The sequence below is a fragment of the Gastrolobium bilobum genome, unplaced genomic scaffold (assembly GCF_033153095.1).
Source record: "Gastrolobium bilobum isolate Gb01-03AN ecotype WA unplaced genomic scaffold, APGP_CSIRO_Gbil_v1 utg17506, whole genome shotgun sequence".
Classification (NCBI taxonomy): domain Eukaryota; kingdom Viridiplantae; phylum Streptophyta; class Magnoliopsida; order Fabales; family Fabaceae; genus Gastrolobium; species Gastrolobium bilobum.
Genome location: NW_026896355.1, coordinates 10,709 through 30,398, shown reverse-complemented (window position 1 = coordinate 30,398; position 19,690 = coordinate 10,709). Strand labels below are relative to the sequence as shown.

The 19,690-nt window shown below is 35.7% G+C and overlaps 1 pseudogene; it reads right to left on the bottom strand.

Moving 5' to 3' along the window:
- Window positions 1-9,858: 9,858 nt before the first annotated feature.
- On the bottom strand, window positions 9,859-16,701 carry LOC133299289 (probable serine/threonine-protein kinase At1g54610; annotated as a pseudogene).
- Between the last annotated feature and the right edge of the window lie 2,989 nt (window positions 16,702-19,690).

Below are 19,690 nucleotides of genomic sequence, written 5' to 3'. Positions count from 1 at the left end.
ATGGGGATTGTCCATGCCACATTGACTTGACTTTCCGATTTTAGTTTTGGGTTGTATTAATGTATCCGGATATTGTCCGAACTACGTGTTGTAGATCCGTGACTTAGATACTCACCTATTTATTATGAGGTATTTCAGTTAGCTGTCTTTTGCAATCTACATACATGCGATGTTTTTATGAAAATGATTAAGTAATCAATTTGGCTAAGTATAATGAAGTCATAATTGAAAAGAAAAAGATTTTCTGCATTTTTAATTAAGCATGGCTTAATACGATGACATGTTAACAAACTGGGAATACACGGGGTGTTACACAAACCATTTGCAATAAAACCCAAAATAAAGGAGTGGGGGGCTCCTGAGTCAAATAATGCATCAAAATCATGGCCATCAATGGAAATGGTACCTCTGATCCGATTTGGAGACTTCTCCGCCTCTTGCTGGGTAACTGCATAAACTCGTTCAACTGGAGGTACTGGATACTCCTCAATAGTAATGGGAGTTGGAACAGTCTGAATAAGAATATCCTGAATAGCCGCAACCTGCCCCATTTTCCTAGGGCACTCTTTAGCAAAATGTTCTGCTCGACCATAATTGTAGCATACATTCTGCCCAATCCGACAGACACCATAATGAGGCTCTCACACTTAGCATAAGTAGGAGTCTTCCCATTCTCAGCTCTTCAATTTTCCTTCTTAAAGTTCCCATTTCTCTGAGACTTGTTTCCGTTCTGCTTCACCTGCAAGCCCTTCTCTTCCCGTTCCAAGGAGTAGTATTTCCACGTAAACTCTTCCCTGCAATATCTTTGTCTCGGGTCCTATAATACTCATGTATGTCTTGTTGTGGTGATGGCGGTGGTGGAGGTCCTGCTCAAACTTCAGCCAATAATAGTCTCATCATCTCCACGTTCGCCAATCTGTTCTGAGCCATGAGATCCTCACTGGTCTTCCTCATGTATTCTTTGTCTCTCTTTCTGGCCTCATCCAACCTCTGTGGATCAGCTTCCCTGGCAGTATTCAAGATTTGTTGAAGAGCTACTAGAGCAGCTGCTACGGGATCCGGTGATGGATCTTCAACTACCCGATGGGTCCTCCTTTGAGGAGCTATGATAACAACACACACTACACCTAGAACGAGTTAGCTACGCTCACACAAGTGATGACATATGCATTATCAAAGCACTCAAAGAAATACTCTATAGATAGTTAACACATAAGCAATAAATCAGTGAACCTCCCGGTGAAGCTGCTTTGATACCATAAATGTAACACCCCGTAGTACTCCAGTTGTTAACATCACGATATTTAGCATACATAGTGAAAAAATTTATTTGAAAAAGAAATAAAACGTCTTATAAAAATACGAGTAAACTTTTTCCAAAACATTTTATTAAAACATTTCTAAAAACATTTACGTGAGATACTGCGAAAGCGTAAATCTAAACACACTTCTACTAATTAATCCCATGATCCAGTATTAGTGGCCATTGACCATCAACATATGACATCAAGTGTCATTCCTGAAGGAGTCTCATGGACAACATAACGACTATATTTCGGATAACTGGGAACATAGTCCCACACATACAGATCACCTAATTGATACAATAATTTAAATAGATAGCTTGCAAGTCCCACACGGACTGCAATTCCCTCAATGAGTCAATACAAATAATAAGGCTCATGCCCAAATTAACTGAATACATGCATCAAGTCTATATTAATTTACAGTATAAAAGCATCAGTAAATAATCCATGGCTCTAAGAATACAATCACGAGCCTAAATAAATGCATACAATAATCTCCATAAAATAATTAAGCATATTAACAAGTCTACATGCCAACATCAAATCTAAACATAATATCAAATCATCAGTTGCATCATCAATTACTCTAATGCGGGGGCCTTGCCCTTAGAAGCATCACCACTACTTTGGGTACCTGAAATGATGTCCATAAACGGGGTGAGATAACAACATCTCAGTAAGCTCAAGGTTCATAGAGTATCCTCTAACCCCTGAACCCACTTCTTGCATGACAAGTCAGATATAAAACATATAATACAAACATACAGCATAAACATAGCATCATCATATTATCCTTGTGTAACCCTAGGGTCAAAGCCATAGACGGTTACACCTATGTAACTTCCAGGGTCAAGCCATAGACAGTTACACATGTGTGACTTCCAGGGTCAAGCCATAGACAGTCAACACAACCTCTGTATGATACAGCCCTCAGAGTCAAGTCATAGGCAGTTTACATACCATAATCACTGGTCAGGATTCTCATAACATATATCATCAATGCATCATCATAACATCAAGAATCATATAACATCTATATGAATGTGAATGAATGCACATATACGTCATACCACATACTTTCATACAATACAACCATAATTCCCACCATCATGGTGGGGCCACAAGAGAGGATGCAACTAGAACTAGGAGCTTACCTTAGGGATCTTAGCACAAGCCCACACTCCAATATAATACGTGTGCTCCAATAAAATCCTCAAGTGCAAGGTTCTCTAGGCACACCTAGAGTAGGAACCATTCACATCATTAATTACATATTAATTAATCAAATCATATCCACGACTTAATCATTTAATGATTCCACTTTTCATACTCATATGCCAATAATATGGCCATTACAAGTCTAGACCAATTATTACATAATTACGTATTTTAGTGCATTATTACAAGCAACCTATATCTTCACTCACTTACATAACTTAGAATCATATGCAAGGCTCACTTAGGTAATTTAGATTATTTTCAACTCACCCAAGCCATATATATGATTATTATAAGTTACTAAGGGTTCCCATAAGCCCACTTAGCTTAAATATCACTTTTACGGTTTTCCCAAAACTGTACATGCTTATTTTTTTAGTCACTGAGTGCAACTAAATTGTTATAAAATTCTCATCTTTTAGTGTGTTAATATAGACTCAAATAAATTTCCAACAAGGTATCACATGCCTCATTTAGAGTTTCCTAGCTCCGGTTATCATCATTTGAAGTTGGACAAACAGAGCTGTTTGCCAACTCCGAACAGGGCCCTAAACATCCTTTACCATTTCTGCAATTCCAAAAAATATACTAAACCAATTGCTCTTTAATTTTTATTCAGACAACTAGACACCTTTATCTTTAATTAGACATATTATGAGCTTAATTTGAGTACGAATTGAGGGATAAACAATTCGTGGAAGTTGCAGCCATGTACAGACCCTGCACATGGACTTCCTGAATAGTACTCACTAAAATGAACGTACAGAATGGAATAAATCTTCAATTGGTACCCAATATTGACACCACATAGCTAACATCTCAAGCTTCAATTTGATATAAGGAACAGCCCTATATTATCTCTGTGGAGGGAGATATGCTCTCCCCAATTTCGCCTAAAAACTGATTATATAGCCCTAAATGTGTTTAGTTAACAAACCTTAATTATTTTTGCTTATAAATCCTAATTCACTTTAATTCTTGGATTTTTCTATTATTAAGTCACATTATGAAATCTTCTTAGTCCCATTATGTCATGATACTTGAATTTTACTAATTGCTTAATTAGTGTACCTAAACCCTACTTTAGTCCAATTTTAGAGTTAAATCCTTAATTACTTTTGTTAATCAATTCCTACCCTTAATTAATCCCCTAATTCATCATCTCCTTAATTTTAACACAACTAAACCTTTATATACTTTATGGGGCAGATTTGATGAGCTATTTTAATTAGGATTTTTAGCCATTATTAATCATGATTAGTGAGTTTTACTTAGAGTTAACCCACCTAGTTAATCTTTCTAATCATTTTTCCCACTTAACAACTTTACTGCTATATCGGGAGTTACTCCACGTATTGCTTGACGTAAAACAGATAGTGGATTTGTTTCTGTCTTTTGTTGAATCTTTTTCATAGCTCGATAGAGAATTTGATAAGCCAATGATTTTTTTCCGTGTTTCAGAATACGGTTAACCAACATGTTAACTAATCGATTACGATAAATTTTTTGGTAAGTGGTCTTGAACCCATGCATGTATAGTTGATAAACTTGCATATATCTTGGTTGGTTGAAACTGAAATGGAAATGGTCTATATGTAGGCATTTCGTGTGAACCAAGCTTGGTGATACTGTGATTGTGAGCTATCAAGCGGAGGAGATTATTCATGCAATCCCTTGGTAATGGGGTTTGATCCCCGTGTGTGCTCCACCACGCTCATTGAGGGTAGTGGTTGGAGGTGTATGTGGATAATGTAGTATAATATGTTCATGCATTGATGTATGTTTAGTGGTAAATAAGATGTACCGAGTCTCTGGCCAGTAGACAATTGCCTTCGGGCGTTACGAACTTCCACTGGATAGGTCACCATGAGAGAGTTTCAGTTGACCTGGGGTCGTGGTGTGTTATCTGGAGAGAAGCACACTAGGAAGTCTCGGGTGTATATGGATGGAGGGTGCCTTGGTTGATGTTCTGGGAACACTATTTGGTTTGGAATCCGTAGGCTATATGCCGAGGCCAATAGACCGGACGTTGCGTGGCTTTGGCATTGACCATTCCAGCTTCGTCGTATTTTGTTTCCCTATGCTTTCCTACTTCACTAAACCCCTTGCTTTATTCCGTTTTCAATGTTGTATTATGTTAGTGATATGCATCGAAGTGAACCATTGGACAGAGTATTCTCCAGAACCCTTTGAGTTACTGAGATATATTCGTATATCTCACCCCGCTTTGGGGACTTTATTTCAAGTAGTGCTAGTAGAGTTGGAGCAGCGGGCAAGAGACTTGTAGGATGAGCTCATGTCCTAGGCTAGACTTAGGACATGAACATCGCATTGAGCTAGGACTATTCTTATTGTCATCTTTGTTCATGTCATTTTTGGCTAAGTTTAGTTTATGTTTTAGCATATTTTATTTGGAGCTTATTGTAATATTTGTAAAGAAGCATGTAATTTATGATTTGAGACATTGTGTAATATTGGAACATGTATATGATGAGAGGGCAATAGGCCTATTCTAGGATTGATTTATGTTTTATGTCAAAGAAATGCATGCAAATGGATATTGTGATTGAAATTAGTTTAACTTTGGAAAAGTAAGCAATGATTATGTATATTGATCAAATTGAATATAAATTGTGAAGGGTTGTAAGAGAACCAAGGCATTTCTGGTCCTTGAGTGCCACCCATATTTATTAGGTACAAATTGAGGTTAGATAACACACTTTCAAAGGTGGGATTTATTGAAAAAACAAAGGAAACTATAACGAAATTTCTAGGAATTGGCAAAAATTGGGTGAACTTTGGGAGAGCATATCTCCCTACAAATATGTCCAATAGGGACGTGCCATACTCCATTTTAAAGCTTGAGATGTCAAATACCTTGTGCCAAAATTTGAGAACCAAAGGAAAACCACGCAGCCCTGTAGGAGACAGAGAACATGGACTGTTCAGAACACCCCTGCACATGGGGCTGTTTCTGGCAATTTTTGGGAAATTTATTCCCGCTTCGTTTCTTGGTCAAATTAGGTGTGTGATATGTAAAATTGAAGCTTGAGGTATCTAGTTTACTGTATAAATATTTGAGAGCAATTGGAAGAGTAAATTTTCCATAATCGTTGAGAGAGTGTAGGCTGTTTAGAGCCCTGTTTGAGGTTGGCTGGCAGATTTGCTTGTCCAACTTCAAACGGTGATAACCAGAGAAAACGAGAACTTTATGACTCGTGTGATAGCTTGTTAGAAAGGTAATTAAGTCTAGAATGACATACTAAAAGATGAGATGTTCTCGGCATGCGGTTTATCTGCAGTAATTAAAATACCGAATCACGTTCGGATAGGTAGAAAATGTAAAAGTGATATTTTAGCTAAATGGGTTTATGGGAACCCCTTAGTGACTTGAGAGAAGTGTTATATGATAATTAGGCTCTTTAAATAATTATTCCGCAAAGAGTTTTCAGTTACGGTCACAACTTTTATTTATTATGCTTTTATTGTTTTAAATGCTCGCGTAATAAAAATGAAAACATTTACTCGCACATTTTTATAAATGAATTGCCGTGATTGCAACTGCGCTTAATATCATAATCAATGTTAACAATACTGGGGTACAACGGGCTGTTACATCAGGGGTTCAAACCTTGTCGCAAGCAAATTCTTAGAAAATCTTTGGGGGCCAGAGGACGTGCCTCTGTCCTCGAAGGGGGATTAGTCTCATCCTTCCTCCGGTAGCGAAGCTCAATGCACCACTGTTCCATTGAGAGGTAGCCTTCGGGCCGTACTCTGAGGACAAGGTGATCGGAGGAGGTTGAATGATGATACCCTTCAAGTTATACGAAAAAAAAAAAAAAAAATTACAGCCTACGTCAAAACAGCAAATTTATAAATATTATTATTTCATTTACCTCTTCGCATGCATAGATTATTATTAATGTCACAATCACAAGCATTTCATATTGGAACACCTCAATAGTCACTCATGTCCCATGCTCCACTATCTCTTATTGGGCAAGAATCTTTACATTTCAAGTACACGTAGATAGCACTAAGTAACCATCAAAGAGATGTACCAAAATAAAATAAAATTATAGAGCAAGTCCAAATGGGTGCCTTCTTTAAATATGAATTTCTTTTATACAATCCCTTGTCTTGTTTTTTTTACATGAACCTCTGAACATGGAGAAAAGTAAATCATTCTCTACCTACCATTCACCCTCATATCAGGACATCAGGGCTGGGTTCGAGGAACGATCCACATCTTACAGCTTCAACGGTCCAAACATCAAAGGAGAAGTTATGGCTACTAATGGTAACCCAGAGGTCAAAAGAAGAAAAAGGGTGGCATCCTATAACATGTATACTACGGAAGCTAAGCTCAAATCCTCCTTTCGCAGCAGTTTCAAATGGATCAAAAACAAGCTTGTAGATGACCGTTACGATGAGTGAACTCAACCGTAATTTACTTCAATTTACTTGTGTTTGATGATTTGTGCTTTTGAGGCTTTTAGTTTGTGTCATTGTGTGTGTGTGACTATATGTGTGCAAAGAAGAAGCATGTGATAATGGAAAATAGATACTTTTTATTATACATGTTTGTAGATTGATGTCTTAGATTTTTTTTATTTTTTATTTTTGATTGGGAGATTGACTTAGATTAATTTTAAGAAAACAAGTTAATTTATATGATTTAATTTTTTTCATATAATATCATCCAATGATTAGAAATATAAATTTGATTCAATCTAATTTAAGTATTTTAGATTGATTTTTCTTTTTACCATCTGTAATTTTTTTACAGAAATTAAATTTTATGGAATAAGTTTATATTAACTAATTCATTAAAATATATTACATATGTTATCAAAAATATATATATATGTATATATATATATATATATATATATATATATATATATATATATATATATACATACATGTTTAAAAAAGTTTACTTAAATACAAATCCAATTTTTAAAAAATTTATTAAAACCAAACTAGACAGAATATCCACCTGTTGAATTAGGAATTGGGCCACCAGCCGGTGTAATCTTATTAATGGATTAACATGGAATTTTAACTTGTAACCTAATGGAGAATACAGTAGCATTAATCAGTATGCATAACTTTATCAGAATATTGATTTATGCTTTTTGAAGGAGATAAATTTGTCTGCCACATAAACATACATAAAAGGAGTGCCCCATTATTTTTTTTTCTCAATTCTTTTGTCCATGTGGCAGAAACAAATTTGTCTTCTTCAAAAGCATAAATTCTATTCCCTAACTTTATATTTGTTATAGTTTTTTATTATTATATTTATTACATATTTTTATTAAACTATTAATTTGGTTGAACTAATAATCCCTAATTCATTAATTTAATACTCTGACTAAATTCATCGATTCAAGTTTCATAACACTTTTTTAAAATATATTTTTAGGGTTAATTGATTATTCGGTTGTAGGAAAATCTTTGTCTACTACTAAAGAAATAGCAAAAAAAGAAATAGCATGTGATAGGCCCATCACATGTAAAAAAAAAAATAGCAGCACAATTTTTTATGGGTCTATTGGAGAAAAAAGATGTTCCAACCAATGTTATTAAAATTGGCTCGGTTAATGATCCGGTCGAGATATTGGATCACTGGTTCAACAATTAGGTCACTAGTTGAACCGTATGACCCGATGATTATATATAAATCTATAATTTATATTAAAAAAGTATGTTTATAAAAAATTATAAATATACTCAAATAACTGAAAAAATAATATAAATTCTAAATATTTTAATATAAAAAATAATAAATTATACATTATTGTCCAATAAAGGATCAAACAAACACATAATGCTTGTTATATTGATGTTTCAGGTTCAGTAAACGACATCTCTAACTATCAAATCAAAATTCTCTACACAGTACATAATTGAGATAATATTAAGATTGTAGGTACATAACTGAAAAAAAGTATTTTTTAAATCTATAATTTATATTAAAAAAGTATGTTTATAAAAAATTATAAATATACTCAAATAACTGAAAAAATAATATAAATTCTAAATATTTTAATATAAAAAATAATAAATTATACATTATTGTCCAATAAAGGATCAAACAAACACATAATGCTTGTTATATTGATGTTTCAGGTTCAGTAAACGACATCTCTAACTATCAAATCAAAATTCTCTACACAGTGCATAATTGAGATAATATTAAGATTGTAGGTACATAACTTATGTAAGTCAATAAGTAACAGATCACTCAAATATGTCAATTATGAAGAAAAAAATTTGAAAACTTTTTTTTAAATACTTTTAAAAAAAAAACCCGAGCCAGGTCACCAGTTAACCGGCCGGGTCACCGGTTTTTCACTAAAACCGGTCAGGTCGTACCATATCTGATACTTGACCGATCCAATGTGATAATCGGACCGGTCAGATGACCGGTTCACCGGATTTCGGGTAGACCCAGCCCGTCCGGTCCAGTTTTCACAACAATAATTCCAACAATAGGAGAGTCGTTAAAACCTATATTTTTAACATAATAATTATCAATTCAAGAATATACGCGCGTCTATATCAAAGAGATGAAATTAAATTTAAATTTTTAGGTATAACATAGTTCTTTTTATTTTTGGTAAATGCTATAACATAGTTCATACATATAATTATTTTTATGATAAGACATGTATGATACACACAAGATTCTTTTTATAATAATCTACTTACGATACAAATCCTTTCCATAATAAAACATCTTGATACCCTGGATGTTTGCTCTTGTTTATGATAGAGTTGAGAGTTATATTCCGGTCAGGTGCGCCACTATGAAATCTTCATCTCCCAATCCAAAGTCTTTCCTTATATAATACATGCAGAAGTTTTAATCATAAAGACAGGTATTCATAATAAAATAAGAATTTTAGATTGAATGCAAGGGAAAATACAGTCATAGTGTTCCAGCTTCAGCATGTTTCATAACAGACATGTTTTAACTATTTATTTCACTCTGTTTCTCCAAAATTATATCCGTAAAATTGCTAACTTGTAACATGTTCGGAATATATACGGACTCATTTATTGATCACAGTTTCCGAAAGAGAAGTGTGAGTCAAATAAATACTAGAATAAAAATGTTCAAATCACACCAAACAGTTTGAGCTTGAAACAATCAAATTCCATGGCCCAACTTTTTATGTTTTTTAGCTCATCCAATGGTATGATTTTTTAATACTACCCTTTAATTATGTTCCATAACATTATTAAAAGAATTTGAATGCAAATTCTTTAAACAACGTGACAGAACATACTTAAAAGAAAATGTTTATATGATAGAACAAAATTAAATCTTTTTAGTCAATTCAAAGATGTTTGATAGCTTCCCATAATCTAGTCGAAAATCCAAAGCTGAAAAGGACTTGCGAAGCTGAGCAAATTCGTTGCCTTCATTGGGGTTGCCAATATCTATCCTAGAGGCTTGTAAGAGAGCACTATAGTTCTTTATGTTCTTAAGAGCATTTGGATGGCCCTCAGTCATGGGGGATTTTCTCCCCGTAGAAAGAAAAACTGGGGATATAAATAGTTTTGAGCCCGATGAAGTACTGCTTGCACTATTGCCTGTTTCTTGACCTTGCTTGTGTTGTTCCTTATTCTTCTCCTGTCAAAGGCAAAATGGTACTGAATTTATTTAAGCCTTATGGTATTAGCTAGAAAAAATAATTTAGAAGAAAAATAATATTTTCTTTGAGGAGATGATAACAATGGGATAAACTAAAAATGCATTATAATATGGAAAACATTTTCTCATGTTGCATGATAATTCAATTATTATGTTGTGACCTTTCGATTTGCGTGCAAAACTTTTCTTTTCCTTTTCTCTTTTTATTAAATGTGAATTCCACCACTAGTTGAGTCACAACATAAGAATCCAATTCTCATAGAACATGAAAAAATCAAACCTCTTATAATATATTTCCATTACATATTGTTTTTTAAAGGATTTAGTAAGTGTGGAGCCTCACCTCTTTTGAAGATTCCGAATCTCTCCCTGGTTGTTCAGCAGTTTGGTTCTTTCCTGATTTGTTGACATCACTTGTGCTTGTTTGAGACAGTTCCCTTCTTTTCAAAACCCTTTTCTTATATCTTGAAAAGCAACAAACACTTCGATTTTCAGTCATATGACAACATGAAATCCAATACATGTGCATACAGCACTCTGTTGCTAACAAAAACGTATAATTTAGTTCACATGGTGTTCAATGCTTAGCATGTAGAAATATCATATATGTATGTGGAAATGGCATTACTGGATTTTGTTCTCCACTTCCATTTTTTTTCAAGTAGTCCATCTAATGAAAGAATTTTTTATTTCAGTCATGAACATTAGCATACCTTTTGCGTCTTTTAGTTTGTAAGTGTTCATCCTCGTCTTTGTAGGTTACCGGTAAAGCTGAAGGGTCGCATGCTAATGGACTAGATTTGAAGAACTGAAAGCAATAAAAAGTTAGCATATTGCAAATTGAGAACAACTTGAAAAGAGTGATCAGAAAAATATTATTAATTGTGTAAATAATTTGTACAAAGGTTCTCTATTTATAGAGAATACAAGACCTAGAATACTTGACCTAATGGGCTAAGCTCAATACAACAAATAATAAATAAATAAATAATATTAATATTTACAACACTTCCCCTCAAGATGAGGAATAGATATTTATCATTCTCAGCTTGCTAGTAAGCTCTTGAAATCTATCTGAAGGAAGTCCCTTTGTCAATGCATCAGCTAATTGACGCCCGGTGCGAATGTAGGGTGTGGTAATCAACCCGCTATCAAGTTTCTCTTTGATGAAATGGCGGTCGACCTCAATATGTTTAGTCCGATCATGTTGAACCGGATTATGGGCTATACAAATAGCTGACTTATTATCACATAGCAGCTTCATTGGTCCCTCACATTTTATTTTGAGATCATCAAGTATAATTTTCAGCCATAGTAACTCACAAACGCCTTGAGCCATGGCTCGAAATTCAGCCTCTGCACTTGATCTGGCAACCACATCTTATTTCTTACTTCTCCATGTCACCAAGTTACCACAAAGAAACATACAATAACCAGTGGTAGAACGACGGTCCGTCACAGATCCAGCATAATCAGCATCAGTGTAGACTTCTAAAGAGAGATTGCCATCTCGCCGGAATAACAGTTCTTTACCAGGAGTAGCTTTAAGATACTGAAGAATTCTCTTCACTGCCTGCATGTGTTTCTCCTTTGGATCATGCATAAACTGACTAACAACACTAACAGCATAAGCTAAATCTGGTCTAGTATGGGCCAGATATATCAATTTCTCAACTAGCCGTTGATATTGTCCTTTATCAACTGGAGGACTCTCCTCTTCAAAGCCTATCTTGTGATTCTGCTCAATAGGAGTATTAGAGGGTTTACACCCGAGCTTTGTTGCTTCTTTGAGAAGATCAAGAACATATTTCCTCTGGCTGATAAAAATTCCTTTGCTTGAATGAGCTACTTCTATCCCTAGGAAATATCTCAGTTTCCCAAGGTCTTTGACTTCGAACTCAAAGGCAGTGTCTGCAGAATCTGTCTCTCCACAAAATCATCACCTGTGTAATAATATCATCAACATATACAAGGAGCACAGTAAGCTTCCCATTTTGGGAGTGCTTGAAGAAAATAGTGTGATCTCCTTGACTCTGTCTGTATCCTAAGGTCATCATAACCTTAGTAAACCTTCCAAACCAAGCACGAGGTGACTGCTTCAATCCATACAAGGCCTTTTTTAATCTACAAACTTTATTTTCCCCCTTCACAGAATGAAAACCAGGCGGGATTTCCATGTAGACTTCTTCTTCTACCTCACCATTGAGGAAAGCATTTTTCACATCAAATTGATTTATATTCCAATTGTAATGGGCAGCAAGGGATAACAAGATTCTCACCGTATTCATCTTTGCAACTGGAGCAAAGGTTTCTTCATAATCAATGGCATAGGTTTGAGTGTAACCTTTGGCGACTAATCGAGCCTTGTATCTCTCAAGAGTGCCATCAGAATTATATTTCAGGGCATAAACTCATCTGCACCCTACTGCTTTCTTTCCGTTGGGTCTATCAATAACCTCCCATGTTTTATTTTTCTCCAACGCATTCATCTCCTCTTGCATGGCTTGAGCCCAATTCCCATCTTTCAAGGCTTCATGTACTGATTTTGGGATTGCAACAGAATCTAGTGCTGAAGCAAAGCTTTTGTGCTGCACAGAAAGATTAGCAGAGGAAACAAAGTGGGAGATAAGGGAAAATGGACAAAGGCACGCTTAAGAGCCCTAGGATCCAACTTACTCCGATGTTGTTTATGAACATGGACAAAGGCAATACATCCAAACACTCTTGGTGGAAGGCTCTGCAATATGGGAACAGAAGGAAAGAAGGAAGTCATGGAATGAATAGGACTGATATTGTTAAGGACCCGTGAAGGTAAACGGTTGATCAAAAAAGTTGCAACTAACACTGCTTCTCCCCAATAAGAACTAGGAACAGATGTCTGGAAAAGTAGTGCTCTAGCAACTTCAAGAAGGTGATGATTTTTCCTTTCAACAGCCCCGTTTTGTTGAGGGGTATCAACACATGTGTGCTCATGAATCATACCTCTGTCTGAAATGAATTGTGACAGGCGTTGATTGACGTACTCAGTACCATTATCAGATCTGAGTCTTTTAATACCCTTACCAAACTGAGTCTCAACCATGTGATGAAACTGAATAAATATCTCTGGTACTTCAGACTTGTCTTTCATCAAGTATATCCATGTTACCCGAGTACAATCGTCAATAAAAGAAACAAACCACCTTGCACCTGAAACACTGTGCACTTTAGAAGGGCCCCAAACATCAGAATGGATAAGAGAAAAAGGTTCCCTGCTTTTAATAGTGCTAGAAGGAAATGACACTCGATGGTGTTTTGCAAATTCACAAACATCACAATGAAAGGTCTTAACCAACTTATTGAGAAACAGAGAGGGGAACATAGACTTCAAAAGACTAAAAGGTAGATGCCTCAGATGCTTGTGATGGAGCCAAATCATAGACTCTGTAGTAGAAGGATGACGTGTCATTAATAACTGAGTTTTGCTAGCATGGTCTGGAAGGAGATGATACAACCCATCCTGTTCATTAGCAACTCCAATTGTCTTCTTTGTGGTAAGATCCTGAATAACACAATGAGAAGGAAAAAATGTGATAGAACAATTCAAATCAGTTGTAAGTTTTTGAGTGGAGATAAGATTAGTAGAAAGCTGAGGAACATAAAAAATATTTTTAAGAAACAAGGAAGGTTGAATTTGAATGTTACCAGAACCAATAACTGATTTATGGGATCCATCAGCTACGGATATAGTATCACTACTAACAGTAGGATGATAAGAACAAAACAACTCAGTACGACAAGCCATATGATCAGTTGCACCAGAATCCAAAATCCATGAGGTTTTAAAATCAGTGCAAGAAGCAAGAAGAGATATAGAACGTGTGCTCTTACCAGATAAGATCAAAGAACTGTCATTCTCGATCATTCTTCAATACAAAAGTTAACAACCAGCGATAAAATCAACCAAACAGATTACCAAATAAAGTCCGATCAGTGAAACAATCACAGATCCAGACAGAGAACAAGGAGACGAGAAGAATGGCGGTGGTCCAATCTGGAAAAATGGTCTCACGCGCCGCCACGCGTCGGTGAGACTGGCTGCGCGTGGGCTTCACTCGCGAATGAAGAGGAGGCGCGTGTGGGCGCGTGCGGTGGCCGTCCGGGCTGAGATTTCTGGAGCAACGTCGTCCGGCGAGCGCGGTGCTATCTGGGTCTGGTCAGAGTTGAAAATCCACTAGAAAAGTGTCCAAACGTGATGAACAGGAATCTGAGTTCAATGTCCGTGAGTTTGCTTGGCAGGTTCTGTACTAGACCAAGAATAAGGAAGAGGAACAGTGGATCAATGATAAGGAACAGTAAAACAGTGATCTTCTCGGTCCAAAAGGTCCCCGGAAAAAAGAAAAAAAAATTCTGATGGCAGCTGATGGCAGCGAGAGACGGAAAAAAAGAATAAAAGGTTTCGTAGACGCGGAAGCAGAGCCATCAGGATCGAGAGCTCTGATACCAACTTGAAAAGAGTGATCAGAAAAATATTATTAATTGTGTAAATAATTTGTATAAAGATTCTCTATTTATAGAGAATACAAAACCTAGAATACTTGACCTAATGGGCTAAGCCCAATACAACAAATAATAAATAAATAAATAATATTAATATTTACAACAGAACAATATATTTTGTTTTAGTACACATAAAATTTCATATAATTCAGGAAATTATATGTAGTTTACCAAGATCAGCAATTGGGTTAGTTGGGTTAAAGCAATTTTATTTTATTTTATTTGTATTCAAATTTTTGAAAGTTATGCATCCTGATTAAACTTGAAATCATTTTCCAAATCTTCTCAACTCTACAAGCTTAATTATTCCAAGAAATTTTAAAACTCAACATTCTTATCATTTCATTATCAAAAAATAGATCAATAAAGATAAAATGAACAGAACAGAAAAGCAAGAAGATGCATAATTAACAATAACAGAAGAAGCTCACATCATTTCGGAGAGCAGAGGCAGCACTGCCACGATGAACAGGGTCGAGATCAAGAAGTGTGGCCAAGAGACCATGAGAAGAGGAAGGAAATTTCTGGAAGTAATCTTTGTAATTAGGTTTGTAATGTTGTGGAGGCCGGTATCTTGTCGTTAGCTTCAGTTTTCTCCAATAATCCTCTGAAGGAGAACCACAAAGTTTGAAGATCATGTGAAGCTGTTCAACCTATATACATATAATTGAAATGCTTATTTGCTAAATCAGAATTGAAATACTGCTATTAGCAGCATCACTGAATAAATCCTTTCTATAGAGGGGCGTGTCCACAATGACATGAAAACAATATGGATGATAATTTTTTTTCCTGTACGAGGGGCGAAAATAAGATAGATAAGTTATAAATTTTTTGGATAAACCAAGTATATTCTTCACGGGAGGCAATCATGTTTGAGCCCGAGAACATTCATATCATGGTGGAACTAGCTCTTTCAAAAAGAATTTTTTTTCATTTACAAGGATCTGAACTCAAGACTTTGCTTAAACGGAATCATGTATGTACCACTTGAACCAACCCATTTGGTAAAACCTACTATAAATTTTTTCACTTCTATTTTACCCCAATACCTAAATATTATTATAATAATGATGACAAACTCATAGAAGACATAGACAATTATGTATAAGTGCATTCAGAAAGGAGACATGCATGAAACATGAGTAGATGATGGAAATTGTTTTGAAATCAAAGAAAATATCTGAACCTGAAATCGAGCTAAATGAGATTTTCTTCACTGTCCCAACTAAACTCTTACCTCTGTTCTCCCGGGCATAATTGGTCTTCCAAAAAACATCTCAGCCAATAGGCATCCAGCACTCCATAGATCAATGCTAAATCCATAATCGATTGAACCTAAAAGAAGTTCAGGAGCTCTATACCAAAGTGTGACCACTCTATTAGTAAAAGGTCCTTCAGGGTTAATATCAAAAGAATTTGCAAGCCCAAAATCTGCAATTTTCAGCACCCCTCTTTTGCCTATTAACAAGTTAGAAGCTTTAATATCTCGGTGCATAACTCCCCTCTCGTGACAGTGCTGAAGACCAGAAAGCAGCTGCTGCATATAGCACTTGATCTTATACCCATAAAAAAAAAAGACGACTTGTTTTATCACAAAATGCTTAACCAAATATAAACAACTTCAAATGTAATTGGGTGAACAGAAGCTAGAGTAATCATTCTTTAATTCTTCAATCAGAAACACATGCATTTTGTAGGTCAACATATAACATTAAAAAAAAACCACAAACATCTCAAATTCCAAGTTTCTAGCTGTTACAAATATTAGTAGAAACCCAACCTGTGCTTCGGTGAGTCTCTCCTCGGGTCGGGAGATAATTTGGGTAAGATCTGACTGCATGAATTCAAAAACTAGATAAAGACTATATTGCATCCTTGATGTTGCTAGTCCTTCAAGTTTGATGACATTGGGATGATCCAGCTTCTCAGTACCATGATCTCTCTTGCCATAAACTTTATACTTTCAGAGTCTGATGTGTCAAAACGTACCTTCTTCAAAGCAACAATCTTTCCTGTGCCCTTATCTCGGGCTTTGTACACATTGCTATATGTTCCACGTCCTATCTGTGACCCAAAATGGAAACTCGATCAGTTCATGAGATCATGTACTAGAACAAGTAAGAGCTATAAAGCAATGCCCTTTTCTTCCCCCCGACTTTCTTTGACTATTTGAAAAAAGATTATCTTCCGAAGGCAATATACACTTCGGCTATAATGCTTTGGTGTTAAATTGTTTTCCTTTAACACGGTAATATTGGTATTGTAAATTGGCAAAAAGAAAAAAAAATTACAATGCATATGGAAATATCACAATATGATCCTGAGACTTGGCTTCAATGGAAAACTAAAAAAGGGTGTGAAAAAATTGCAAAATTTTTTCTTAATGCAAGTTATATGAACTAAGTTGTTAGAGATATATAAAATCATTAATGTAGCTTCAACCCAATAGCTTAAGATTTTGGGTTGAATTAGTTCTTTATATGTTATTAAAGTCTTGGTGTCTCGGGTACATCCTCGCCACCCTCTATTTTCTATGGAATTTCTTAGCACAAGTAGGTTGAATCTATGCATCATCTATATTTCAAGCCTAACGGGCTCCCTTGTGAGGGGACGTGTTAAAGATATATAAAACTATTAATGTAACCCACTCAACAGCTTAAGCTTTTGGGTTAAATTGGTTATTTACATGGTATCAGAACATCGATATCACGGGTTCGATCCTCACCGCCTCCATTTTCTTATGTGAAATTTCTCAACACAGGTAGGTGGTAGGTGGTAGGTGAGCCTGTTGATGAACCCTTAGTTCATCATGGTTTTTAGCAGGAATTAGGATCAAATTGTGTGATTAAATGATGAAAAACAAGGTTAATGTCCTAAGATGTCCTCAATTACAAGTTCAAGAGCTTTATTGGAAATTTGTATGATTCTTGTAGGAAAAGCAAGCTTGAAAGACAACTGGAGAAGGAAGAAGATTCTGGAGCTCAAGAGGAGAAAAATTGCCTAAGTGTTGAGCGCTAAAACGTCCACATTGAGCGTTTTAGCGCCCTGCTACAGGAAGAGGCCAAAACTTGCTGGTGATGAGCGCTAAAACGCCCACACAGAGCGTTTTAGCGCGCTGCTGCACTAAGAAGATGGAAAATTGCTGGTCTTGGGCGCTAAAACGGCCTGCAATAAGCGTTTTAGCGCCCTAAAGTGGAAAAAAGATTCTGGTCTTCACCGCTAAAACGTCCAAATCAAGAGTTTTAGCGTTGGAGTCAGTTAAAGTTAGTTGAGCATTCACCAAGTTTGGACGCTAAAACGGTCATTCCTTAACGTTTTAGCGTTGAAATCAGTTAAAAGCAGTTGAGCATACGTAAAGCATGGACGCTAAAATGGTCACTTATGGACGTTTTAGCGCCCACATCAGTTTTCTGTTTTTAATTGTAACACTATATAAGGCAAAGCCTTGACACTTAGAAGAGGGATCTGGATCAGAGGGATCTGAACTTTCTCTCTCTCTTAAACCTTAGTCTGACTTCTCTCTAAATTCTTTTAGTTTAGTTTTTGTATTAGGATTTCTTTGTAATAGTTTGGAGATTGAAGACTTTCAACATGGAAATGAAGTTTGCTTCTTCTTCTCTTATCTATTCTTTAGTCATGTCTGAGTAGAGTCTTTGTAGTCTGAATGCAATGGAACTCCATGATAATATTATGTTGATTTGATTAATATGATGAAGTATTTTTCATGTGTTGATTTGAGATTTTCTGAGTTAATTATTTCTATCAAGGAAGTAGTATAGAACAGGGATGTTTATATGACTTCTGTATTTGATAATCTCAACATCAGAATTCTAGTACTCAAGGGATTGATGCTAGAATTCTGATGTAATCTTAAAACTTTAGTATTTCATGCATGTATTAAGAAAGAGATCACCAAGGGATTGGGGTTTCTGATTAATGTATCTATCAGGGTAGTAAGGGATTACATCTTGATGATAAGTAAAAGGTTGATTAACATCACATGGAAAGGAATTCATCATATGATCAATTTTTACATGGGTTATTGTGGAGGAAAGTTGTTTTCTGACTACTTGTTGTTTTATTAATTCCTAATCCATATTTACTTTGTGTCAAATTACTTACAATCAATTTTCTGGTGACAAATTATTCATGATTTTTACAAACTTTTATTTGATTCAAATTAGTTTTCTATGGTATATTGGTGTTTGAACACAATTCCTCGTGGGAACGATCTTTACTCATCATTTTATTACTTGTACGACTAGTGCACTTGCTAAACGTCCAACAAGTTTTTGGCGCCGTTGCCGGGGAATTTGTTTTTCAACACTAACTGATACTATAGAATTCTGAGATTGAATCCTTTTATTTTCAGTATTTTAGTTTATGTTAAGTTTCTGGTCAATTTTGATTCTGGTATATGCGAGGTACACTTGATCCGAATTTGTTGTTGTATGATCCAGAATTAGAAAGGACATTGAGGAAGCACAAAAGGGCAGCCAGGCAAAGGAGACAGTTGCAAGAAATTGGTGAATCAAGTACGGTTAATCAGGAAGAGATAATGGCAGAGAATCACAGACCACCACCACCACAGAGGACACTGGGAGAGTACATGACTCCTGCAGTGATTCCTCCAATTGGGAGTGTTGTGCGCCCAACAGTGGAGCCCAACAACTTTGAATTGAAGCCTGCTTTGATACATTTGGTGCAGAAGGATCAGTTTGCTGGAACCAGTGCAGAGGACCCTTACTTGCACATAGAGAACTTTCTATTGTTGAGTGATACTGTGAAGATAAATGGTGTCACAAGAGATGCAATTCTGTTGAGACTATTCACTCATTCACTGACGGATGATGCAAGGAGATGGCTGCAATCATTGCCACAAGGAAGTATAACAACTTGGGATGATTTGCAAACCAAGTTCTTGCAAAGGTTTTTCTCAGCATCCAAGAGGGCC